Source organism: Lipotes vexillifer, unplaced genomic scaffold (genome assembly GCF_000442215.2).
Source record: "Lipotes vexillifer unplaced genomic scaffold, Lipotes_vexillifer_v1.1 scaffold433, whole genome shotgun sequence".
NCBI classification, from domain to species: Eukaryota; Metazoa; Chordata; class Mammalia; order Artiodactyla; family Lipotidae; genus Lipotes; species Lipotes vexillifer.
In genome coordinates, this window is record NW_006774285.1 from 618,813 (window position 1) to 627,953 (window position 9,141).

Here is a 9,141-nt window from a genome sequence, read left to right on the forward strand (position 1 = left end):
CCCTGGAGTTAGCCAAACTGTGAGGTCAAAGGCACAGTCCTCCAGAAAGCCAGGTCTGCCTGAGGCAGAAGTTTGCAAGGAGTTAGGGTCTAAATACAAAGTTAGAGGGAAGAGTCCACACAAGACCACCCTCACTTCTGACACTGACTATAAGTTTGGGGTTTCTCAAAAACACCTCCTGATTTGATAATTCACTAGAAAGAACTCGCTGAAAGCTATTATATTAATGGATTATGGCTCATTATAAGGAAAAGATACAAATTAGAACCAGCCAAAGGAAGGGATGCATGAGGTGCTGTCTAGAAGGGCTTCAAATGTGAAGCTTCCATTGTCCTCAGCAATGTGTTTCTCTCTCGTGGAGTATCGCCAGCCCAAGAAGCTCACCTGAGCTGCAGTGTCCAGAGTTTTTATTGGGACTTACTGATTGATTGCTCACATGGTTGAACTTAGTTTCCAGTCTCCCCTCAGGCTGATACCATGGGATCCAAGGGGCCCACCTGAATAACAAAGACAATCCTATTACTTTAGAAATAGGGATTTAGAGGTTACTCCCAGGACCTGAGGACAAAGGCCAGACCTCTCTTTGGGCAAAGCCAATTATTTACTGTACACCTTCATCACCTATTTCTCCATTGCCCTCCAGCTAAAATCCAAACAAAGCTTTATAATCTTATCAGCCTCATCCCTGAATCACTATCCACCCAGTCCATCCCACCTCTAGAAGCTACACTTTAGCTGTTTTAGACTATTAATATATTAGTTTGAATGTGTTGTGTTGGCTCTTATCTCTGCATCTTTGGACATAACATACTATTCCTTCTTCTTGATCTACCATGCTATCCCACCCTCACCTCACCCAGTCCAATCTCTTAACCCATTCTTTTTTTTTTTTTTTTTTTTTCCTCCTTGCGTTATGCGGGCCTCTCACTGTTGTGGCCTCTCCCATTTGCGGAGCACAGGCTCCGGACGCGCAGGCCCAGCGGCCATGGCTCACGGGCCCAGCCGCTCCGCGGCATGTGGGATCCTCCCGAAACGGGGCACGAACCCGCGTCTCCTGCATCGGCAGGCGGACTCTCAAGCACTGCGCCACCAGGGAAGCCCTCTCTTACCCATTCTTTAGGTCTCCATCTAACATCACTTTGTTCACCAACCTCACACTCAAAATGAGTTAGGTGTCTCTTCCATGTCCTCTTACAGAATACCCAGTGCTTACTCCTTTTGTAGCACTTGTTTAATTTATTGTTTTTTTGTCCACGAATATTTATATATCTTTTACTTGACTAATGGTCTTCAAAATAAGGTGTAGCCAAAATAATCCATTTCAGTGAAGGAATAAAATATTAAAATCTTTTTCCTTGCATACAAAATATGAACTTAAGGGAATTCCCTGGCTGACCAGTGGTTAGGACTCAGTACTTTCACTGCCGTGGCCTGGGTTGAGTCCCTGGTGGGGGAACTAAGATACCCTGCAAGACACATGGTGTGGCCAAAAAAAATAATGAAGTTAGATGCTAGTAATACTTGATATATTGATTGAGGTTGGCAGCTTGTTCTGTATGACAACTGACTTCATGTCAGACATGGTAAATGAGGTATCCTGATGAAGTGCAAGTTTCTTAGCTTAGAAGAGTTGACAGTGACACCCTTACTCCAATTTCCAGAACATTATGAATTATTTCACTTTACCTGCTCTGATTAAACTGATTCATTGATTATATTTACTGGTTTTAACAAAATTAGCCCTTACAAAATAGACAATTGACTTCAAAGATTCCTGCAAAGTGCTCGCTTTGACAGCACATGTACTAAAATTGGAAGGATACAGAAGATTAGCATGGCCCTGCACAAAGATGACCCGCAAATTCGTGAAGCGTTCCTGAGGAGACTGTTGCTTGCCATAGCCGACGAAAAGCCCAAGGAAGGAGTCAAGACTGACAACAACGATCATAATAATTTGATGAGGCAGGATGGTTCTGTGGTGCAGTTTAAGAGGCATACACCACTTAGTAAACTAATGAGAGCCTATTGTGAACAACAGGGTTTGTCAATGAGGCAGATCAGATTCCGATTTGATGGGCAGCCAGTCAGTGAAACAGACACACCTGCACAGTTGAAAATGGAGGATGAAGATACAATAGATGTGTTCCAGCAGCAGACAGGAGGTGTCTACTAAAAAGGGAACCTGCTACTTTACTCCAGAATTGTTCCTCCAGACCAAGAAGACATTCTCAATTAGAAAACCGCAATTTGGTTCTGTCACATCCTGACTCCTGCTATATAGTTTCTCTATTCTTTCATTTGCCCCTTCTCCATTACTTTATTGTACATAAAGTAAACTGTGTACAAGCATATTGCATTTTTTTTTTAAAGTAAATGGCCAGTGGTATGTTTTGATCGACATCAGATGGAGATGGAATGGGGAAAAATACTGGTTCTGTGAAGATACCCCCTTTTCTCTGTTAGTGGCGTGCTTATCAGCTCTTTATATTCCAGTACGTTATTTTGCTCTCACTGTTTAACAAAAAAAGAACAACATAAAAATTCTTGCATACCTTGTTTGATTGGAGAATTTTAATGTTTTTCATTTATCATTGTAAAACAACGGACAATTTTACAACTTCTTTGTATGTAGCTGTTACATGTTACATGTTACAATCTCTGTAAGTAGGGATAAATTACTCTAAAAGAAATGAATCCTAGGTAGTTTTCCCTTCAGGTCAAGCTTAAATAAACTTCTTGTTTAAAATGAAAAAAAAAAAGATTCCTGCAAAGAAATCATGGGTTGAACATAATATTTGTAATGCAAATGTAAAAAGGAACAAAACTTAAAGCCTATATTTCTCCCATCTTTACTTATATTAGATTTTTTTAAAGGTGATTAAAGGTGATTATATTTGATGAGAAATCCACAAAAATGGAACTATTAAGTAGATTATGTGGAATACAGCTTACTCAAAGAAATACTAATATATTGCTGGTGAGAGTGGTGTGTATGCATGGATGTGTATGTATGGAATTTGTATTTGTATATATACACACATGAGAAATGTGTATCTACATTTGGGGTGGGGGTATTCATGATGCTCCAAATTTTTTTTTATTCTTTTTTTTTAACATCTTTATTGGAGTCTAATTGCTTTACATTGTTGTATTAGTTTCTGCTGTATAACAAAGTGAATCAGCTATACATATACACATATCCCCATATCTCCTCCCTCTTGCATCTCCCTCCCACCTTCCCTATCCCACCCCTCTAGGTGGTCACAAAGCACCGAGCTGATCTCCCTGTGCTATGCAGCTGCTTCCCACTAGCTATCTGTTTTACATTTGGTAGTATATATATGTCAGTGCCACTCTCTCACTTCGTCCAAGCTTACCCTTCCCCCTCCCTGTGTCCTCAGATCCATTCTCTGTCTGTGTCTTTATTCCTGTCCTGCCCCTAGGTTCTTTAGAACCTTTTTTTTTTTTTAAGATTCCATATATACGTGTTAGCGTACAGTGTTTGTTTTCTCTTTCTGACTTACTTTACTCTGTATGACAGACTCTGGGTCCGTCCACCTCACTACAAATAACTCAATTTCGTTTCTTTTTATGGCTGAGTAATATTCTATTGTGTATATGTGCCACATCTTCTTTATCCATTCATCTGTTGATGACACTTAGGTTGTTTTCATGTCCTGACTATCGTAAACAGAGCTGCAATGAACATTGTGGTACATGACTTTTTTTTTTTTTTTTTTTGCGGTACACGGGCCTCTCACTGTTGTGGCCTCTCCAGTTGCGGAGCACAGGCTCTGGACGTGCAGGGTCAGTGGCCATGGCTCACAGACCCAGCCGCTCCGCGGCATGTGGGATCTTCCCGGACTGGGGCACGAACCTGTGTCCCCTGCATTGGCAGGCGGACTCTCAACCACTGCGCCACCAGGGAAGCCCCATGACTCTTTTTCAGTTATTGTTTTCTCAGGGTATATGCCCAGTAGTGGGATTGCTGGGTCCTATGGTAGTTCTATTTTTAGTTTTTTAAGGAACCTGCATACTGTTCTCTGTAGTGGCTGTATCAATTTACATTCCCACCAACTGTGCAAGAGGCTTCCCTTTTTTCAACATGCTCTCCAGCATTTATTGTTTGTAGATTTTTTGATGATGGCCATTCTGACTGGTGTGAGATGATATGTGCAAGAGGGTTCCCTTTTCTCCACACCCTCTCCAGCATTTATTGTTTGTAGATGTTTTGATGATGGACATTTTGACTGGTGTGAGGTGTTACCTCACTGTAGTTTTGATTTGCATTTCTCTAATGATTAGTGATGTTGAGCATCCTTTCATGTGTCCTTTAGCAATCTGTATGTCTTCTTTGGAGAAGTGTCTATTTAGGTCTTCTGCCCATTTTTGGATTCGGTTTGTTTTTTTGATATTGAGCTGCATGAGCTGCTTGTAAATTTTAGAGATTAATCCTTTGTCAGTTGCTTCATTTGCAAATATTTTCTCTCATTCTGAGGGTTGTCTTTTCGTCTTGTTTATGGTTCCTCCAAACTTTTTTGATAGAGTGCTTGAGCAAGTGTTTGGAGACAGTTGCATTAGATTATTAGCTACATGTTTGCCATCACATCCCTAGGTCAGTAATGACAGGGACATATACAACACACAATAAATATTTGCTGATCCAATGAATGAGCCAAGAGATTAAAAATAAGATATTATTCTTACTACTTTAAACTTCTTTTTAAAAAACTTAGTAAATTTTGCGATTCTCATATTTTTAAAACTTTTTATTATAAGAAATTTAAATTATATAAAAAATAGTGTCCTTACCACCCAACCTCAGCAATGATCAATTTGTGGCCAGTCTTTTTTCATCTGTATCTTCACAAATCTCACCCTACCTCCCATTATTTATATTCTGTGTAATTTTTAAATGAATACACAGTAATTTGATCATAATTCTATTAAACATTTTAGGTGTTACGAATTTTTGGTTGCTCTAAGAATATTTTGATGGTCATTCTTTGAGCACACCTTGGGTTTTCTTAGAGTGTATTTATATATAGTATATAGTGTTGGGATTACATTAAATATATTCACATATTTAAGGCTTTTGGTACATAGTTTTTAAGTGTCTTCTAACAAGGTTTTACTAGTTTACTCTCTAAGCAGCTATATATAAGAAATAGATTATTGGTGTTATGAAATGATTTAAACATTTAGAAAATAACAGAAAATAATAAAAATATCCATATACCCACCATTCAGTTTCAACAAATTGTTTAAGATTATTTTAAGGAAATAAAACATTTCATAAGGAATTGAAGACTTTGTTGTCACTGCCTTCTATGAACCCATTCCCTTTTCTTTCTTTCCAGAGGTAATCTGGGAGTTTGGGGAATGTATCCTTCTGCTCTATAATTTTATATTTTTACTACACACATATTTGTATGGTCAGTATATGGTGGGCTTTTTTTTAAAATTATACATTTATTTATTTATTTTTGGCTGTGTTGGGTTCTCGTTTCTGTGCGTGGGCTTTCTCTAGTTGCAGGGAGCGGGGGCTCCTCTTCATCGCGGTGCGCGGGCTTCTCATTGTAGTGGCTTCACTTGTTGTGGAGCACAGGCTCCAGACGTGCAGGCTCATTAGTTGTGCCTCACGGGCTTAGCTGCTCCGCGGCATGTGGGATCTTCCCAGACCAGGGCTCGAACCCGTGTCCCCTACATCGGCAGGCAGACTCTCAACCACTGCGCCACCAGGGAAGCCCTATGGTGGACTTTTTTTGTTTTTGTTTTCATAAGTAGCTATCTTGAGACTAACCTTTTTAAAAAAGATTTATTCATATTGATACACATATAGTTTTTTCATTTTAGCTACTATATAGCATTCTATATGAGTGTATTTTATTTATCCAATTTCCTATTGATGGACAGTTGAGTTTCTAATTTTTGCATGTTATGCACTATAATGGTTAAAAATAGCTGTTCTAGTGGGTAAATCCTGAAATCTCAAAGGCTTAACATAATGTTAGTTTATTTCTTGCTCATAGAGTACCTTCACTGGAGAAGGTGCTGTGTTCTATGGAGTGATTAAGGGACTCAGGCTAATAGAGAGTCTGTCGTCTTCAATTTGTGGTTTCCAAGGTTTCTCTAGGCGTCAAAATACATCCAGCAAACATAAGAGTGGAGAATGGTATTGGAGGTTTTTAGGGGCCAGTCCTTGGAAGTGGCATATATAATTTTGTTCACTTTCCATTGACTAGAATTCCAGTCACGTGACACCACCTAGGGCCCACAGTTCCCAGCAAACAAGACTGGGAAATGTAGTCACTGGCTTGGCAGTTAAGAAACAACTTCATACTATGTAGCAAAAAACCACATAACTTTGGTGGATAGCTGGTATTCTCTGCTTTACAAATAATTCTACAGTTTGGACATGTCTCCTTGTGCATGTGTTCATAGATTTCTTGAGTATATACCTAGAAATGGAATTGTCAGATTGAAGTTACATACACTTTTACTTTGTTAGATATTGACAGATAACTTTGTCCAACAGCACTGTATGAGAGGTCTGGTTTCTCCATGTTCTCACTAATATTTGAATTGCAGTACTGCTTGTCTTATATTTCTACACAGCTGTGTGCCATTAATGCCACTGAACTCTGTTGGAAAGGGGAGAATACTTATAGGTGACTGTGGTCTTGGTTTAGGGCATTTTGGAGGAGGACACTTGCCTAAAAGTCTAGACCAGTGCTGTCCAATAGAAACATAATTGAGCCACATATATAACTTAAAATTTTCTTTTAACCACATTTTAAAAATGGAAAGTGAATTTAGTTTAATAATTTATTTTATTTAACCCAGTGTATCTAAATATGTTATCATTTAAACGTGATCAGTATTAAAATATTATTGAGATATTTTTCACTTTTTATAGCAGTTTTCAAAATCCTGTTTGTATCTTACACGTAAAGCAGATCTCAATTGGAATATCACATTTAAAATATTCAGTAGCCACTTGCGGTGGCTACCATATTGAATGGCACAGGTTTAGATTTAATGACAAAAACTTTAATTCTGTAACACATATCTGACATTTAATTTCAAAGTCATATTCATTTATTTATTTAATATTTATTTATTTGGTTGCCCTGGGTCTTAGTTGCGGCAGGCAGCCTCCTTAGTTGCAGCTCCAGGGCTCCTTAGTTGCAGCTCACTGGCTACTTAGTTGAGGTATGCAAATCTTAGTTGTGGCATGCATGTGAGATCTAGTTCCCTGACGAAGGATTGAACCCAGGCCTCCTGCATTGGGGGCGCGGAGTCTTATTCGCTGTGCCACCGGGGAAGTCCCTCAAACTCATATTTAAATGGATGCTCACTCCAATCACCAAATTCATATTTATCTAGCCTTTAGAGAAATAGCAAGCTGAATTTGTTTTTCCTAGATTTCTTTCTATGACTAGAGAACTACACACACACACACACAAAAGAGCTTTTATTTATTTATTTTGGCCATGCTGTATGGCATGCAGAATCTTAGTTCTGTGACTAGGGATCGAACCCATGCCTCCTGCAGTGGAAATGCAGAGTCCTAATAACCACTGGACTGCCAGGGAAGTCCGGAGAATAATATGATTTAGATTTAGATTATCGAATTGTTAATTTCTCCTCACATAGTTTATAGTGTGGTAGTTTTCTGTTGCTGTGTAACATGCTACTGAAACTTAGTGGCTTAAAACAACATCCATTTATTATCTTACAGTTTTGTAGGTCAGAAGTCTGTTAATGTTCAGCTGGGTTCTCTGCTTAAGGTCTCGAGTTAGGGCTGAAGTCAAAGTGTTGGCCAGGCTTGACTCTTATCTGGAGGCTCAGGGGAAGACTCCACTTCCCAGCCCATTCAGGTTGTTAACAGTCTAGATCTTTGTTATAGATCTGAGGTTCCCATTTCCTTGCTGGCTGTGGGGTGGTGATGAGGTGGGCTGATTATCTATTGATAGAAACCACCCACTTTCCTTCACATATGGCCCTCTCTGTCTTCATACCAGCAGTGGCACATGCTTCCTCATGCTTCAGTCTCTCTGGCCTCTCCTGCTATCAGTCAGAGAAAGCTCTATGCTTGTAAGGGCTCATGTGATTAGATCAGGTCCACCAAGATAATCTCCCTCTCTTAAGATCAACTTGCCATATAGTATAACACAATCACAGGAGTGATATCAAATTAGTATTCACAGATTTTAGTGAGCATCTTTGGGAGACCATTTTAGTAATTCTTTGTGCTACAGTAGAGAAAGAAAATGGAAGAACATTTTAATTATTTTGTTTAGAGGTCTTTTAATTTCACTTCTAAATGAAAGAAAAATACTTTTCCCGTTTCTTTTTGTCTCTACTCCCAACAGTGTGGTCCAAGCTTCCATCACCTCTTGGCTGGCTGTAGCAGTACTCCTAACTGCTATTGCTTGTTCCACGTTTCCCTCCCTTCAATCAGTTTTCCGTATAACAGTCATCTGGGTCTCACCTTGCTCAGCCACTATGCTTTAGTCACAGTGGTCTTGATTTAGGAAACTGCCATGCTCTGTCCTGCCTCAGGGCCTCTGTATTTTTGTTTTCTTTGCCCAAGCACCTTGCCCCCTTCTCTACAACTGTCCAACTCAACCATTAGGTCTTATCTTAAATATCTCTTCCTCATAGAGGTGTTTCTTTACCTATGGTCTAAACTAAGTCTTGGTTTTTGGTTTCCATGGTATCCTTTACTTTTTCTCTATATCCACTTATAATTTATACATATATGTATTCATGTGTTAGTTATTTGATGTCTCTGTCCCACACTGAGGGCAACAGATAAAGAATGTTTTGTTTACCTTTGTGTATCCAGCACCTAGTACAGGTCCTGGTACATAGTAGGCACTCATTAAATATTTATTGAATAAATGAATGAATCTTCAACTTTTTCTCTGCTCGGTCCAGGTTGTTTCCTTTCTAGATTTTTATAGGCCTATTCTCATTACCTTCTTTCTCTTTGTTATTATTTTCTTCCTTTGCTCTACTCTGAATGGTGGAGGAACGTGGCTTCCTGTTTTATGTTATTGTTGGTATGTATTAACATTTTCAACTAGTGGCAGAAATATGTTTGCAGGTTTTTTTTTTTTTTTTTTTTGGGTT

The 9,141-nt window shown here is 39.0% G+C and overlaps 1 protein-coding gene and 1 pseudogene across 1 annotated transcript in view; both read left to right on the forward strand.

Moving 5' to 3' along the window:
• Positions 1-9,141, forward strand: part of PPM1E (protein phosphatase, Mg2+/Mn2+ dependent 1E) — a 187,541-nt gene that overhangs the window by 5,695 nt on the left and 172,705 nt on the right. The gene's annotated exons all lie outside the window — the stretch shown is intronic.
• LOC103068310 (small ubiquitin-related modifier 2 pseudogene) lies at positions 1,835-2,173 on the forward strand (annotated as a pseudogene).